General features: G+C 41.1%; 1 non-coding gene across 1 annotated transcript; it reads right to left on the reverse strand.

Moving 5' to 3' along the window:
• Positions 1 to 1,101: 1,101 nt before the first annotated feature.
• Positions 1,102 to 1,208, reverse strand: LOC141663428 (small nucleolar RNA R71). Its single transcript, XR_012551500.1, has one exon. It is a non-coding gene; the product is annotated as a small nucleolar RNA R71 (small nucleolar RNA).
• Positions 1,209 to 3,015: the final 1,807 nt, after the last annotated feature.

The following is a 3,015-nucleotide window of genomic DNA, read 5'->3' on the forward strand; positions in this document are numbered from 1 at the left end:
TTTAGAACTTGCCATGCTAGCATAGGTTCATGTATTGTATGCATGATTAGTAGGTAACTCTAACCGTTTTACTTGACCTATGTAATCAAGATAGATAACTTATGCTTAAACCGTTATGTTGTCAAATTCTATAGACATATAGGGTCTTGATATAATTGGTGCCTATTCAGCTTCTATCTCTTTTGTGGATGTCTGGTAGAATGGTACTCGTGCAACGAAAGTTGGCATTTATCAGTTTCGTGTTATCTGATTAGTGTCATCACATCACATGTTAAGGTTAAAAACAATAAGGCTATTGAATGAAGTAGTAATGAAGTTAGAATCCCATGTTTGTCATATATAGTAATTCAACCTCAATTCTCTTAGTTGATGTTATTTAGTATAATCTCTTAGTTTAATAAAAACCCAATTTGTTTTTTGTCTTAACATTGAGCAATAATCATACATTATTTCATAGGTGCATAAATTGAACTTAACCTAAACCGGTCTCTGTGGGAACGAATCTGATTTATATCTTATACTACTTGCGAACGCGTATACTTGCGTGAATATTAGCGCGTGTTTTCTCCTAACAAGTTTTTGGCGCCGCTGCTGGGGACTCGGTGTTAATTTTTAGTTTATGTGCTTGTCATCAGTGGTCGTTAAAGTTCACTGACTCAAAATCTTTTACTTTCACAATTTTATTTGTTTGTGTTTCAGGTACTCATTACAATGGGAGATCCAGCAGCACGGACGAAAGCCTTGATGGATTTTTCTCAACCCAAGATCAATGACATTCAATCTAGCATTCTCCGGCCAGCTATCACAGCTAATACCTTTAAGATCAAGCCTGACATAATTCAATGGGTACAGACTTCAGTCCAGTTTGGGGGTTCTCCAACGGAAGATCCCAATTCACACATTAGGGATTTCATAGAGATGTGCGACACCTTCAGGTTCAATGGTGTTTCTGAAGATGCTGTGAAGCTGAGACTGTTCCCATTTTCTCTGAAGGATAAGGCTAAGAGCTGGTTACACTCTCTACCAGCTGGTTCGATTACTACTTGGGAAGATCTTGCTCAAAAGTTTCTTACTAAATTCTTCCCTATGGCGAAGACAGCTGCAATCAGGAATGCTCTTACTCAATTTGCGTAGCAATCAGGAGAATCTTTATATGAATCTTGGGAGCGCTACAAGGAGATGCTTAGGAAGTGTCCTCATCATGGAATTCCTGATTGGTTGATCATCAATTATTTTTACAATGGGTTGGGAGCATAGTCCAGACCCATGCTTGATGCAGCAGCAGGCAGAGCATTATGGGCAAAGAGCTATAGGGAAGCTTATGATCTGATTGAACTGATGGATGCTAATGAATATCAGTATCCAACCCAGAAATTTCCATAGGGCAAGGTAGCAGGAGTTCTTGAAGTGGATACAGCAACGGCTATCACTGCTCAACTGAAGGCGTTGTCTATGAAGATCGATTCTCTGGCTAACTATGGTGTTAAGCAGATAACCAGTGTTTGTGAGCTGTGTGCAGGTCCGCATGCGACAGAGCAATGCGCTATATCTAGTGACTCAACTCAGTTTATGAGCAACTTTCAGAGATCGCAGCAACCAGTTCCAGACACTTATCATCCTGACAACTGGAATCATCCTAACTTCAGCTGGAGCAACAATTAGAATGCGATGCAACAGCCGTTCCAGCAGTTTGGAAATAAGCTATTCAACCCTCCTAGTTTTAGCAACAAATTGCACCAAAACAACAACTCCAAATTCAACAACAAAATCATGATGCATGTCTATCTTCGAATGAAAAATCTGAATTGGAGGAGTTGCGACTTATGTGCAAAAACTAGGCTCTTATATGCCAAAGCCAGGTTGTTTCTATCAAGACTCTGGAGAACCAAATAGGGCAAATTGCCAACGCATTTTGAATCGACCACCAGGAACGCTTCCTAGTGATTCAGAAACAAATCCAGGCAAGAGGGAAGTTAAAGAACAGGTGAACGCCATCACCTTAAGGTCTGGAAAGAAATGGAAACCAGAAGCGCGGCTGGGGTCTTCGTGGTCCACAAGATAATAAAACTGCAAGCCCCCAAATTCAGCAAGACGAAGAGCCTGAAAAATCTCAAGTTTCAGAAAATGTAGATGTGGCTGAAGAAGGTGTGCAGAAGGAAGCAGATGTGGAACCAAGGAAGACTACTTTGGAACACACTCCTCCTGAGGGTAATACAGGGGAGAAACAGATCTATCCTCCACCTCCTTTTCCTAAGAGGTTGCAGAAGAAAAAGCTGGATAAGCAGTTTGAGAAGTTTTTGGAGGTGTTCAAGAAACTTCATATCAACATACCTTTAGCTGAAGCTCTTGAACAGATGCCTAGCTATGTGAGGTTGATGAAAGGTATTCTCTCTCAGAAAGTGAAGCTCGATGACTTAGTGACTGTTGCTCTAACGGAGGAATGCAGTGCTGTGCTGCAACAGAAGTTGCCTCCGAGGCTTAAAGATCCTGAAAGCTTCACTATTCCTTGCACCATCGAAAACTTGTCGTTCAACAAGTGTTTATATGATTTGGGAGCTAGCATCAATCTGATGCCCTTATCTATCTTCAAGAAGCTTGGTCTGCCTGATCCGAAACCAACATACATGTCATTGTAACTAGCTGACCGTTCCATCGCTTATCCACGAGGTATAGTGGAGGATGTCTTGGTCAAGGTGGATAAACTCTTCTTCCCTGCTGACTTTGTAATTCTTGATTTCGAGGAAGATAAGAAGATTCCCATCAACTTGGGAAGACCATTCTTGGCTACAGGCTGAACTATGATCGATGTGCAAAAAGGAGAGCTTTCGATGAAGGTTTACGATCAAAAGGTCACTTTTAATGTGTTCAAGGAAATAAAGTTACCCACAGCTAAAGAGGAGTGCTTTAAAGTAGAGCAACTGTAGGTTTTGAATGCACCTCCGTGGAAGAGGAAGTTGGATATGCCATTCGATTCCCTTGGGTTAGCAGAGCTGAAAATTTCTCAAGAGCATTTCG

Source organism: Apium graveolens, chromosome 5, assembly GCF_009905375.1.
Source record: "Apium graveolens cultivar Ventura chromosome 5, ASM990537v1, whole genome shotgun sequence".
NCBI classification, from domain to species: Eukaryota; Viridiplantae; Streptophyta; class Magnoliopsida; order Apiales; family Apiaceae; genus Apium; species Apium graveolens.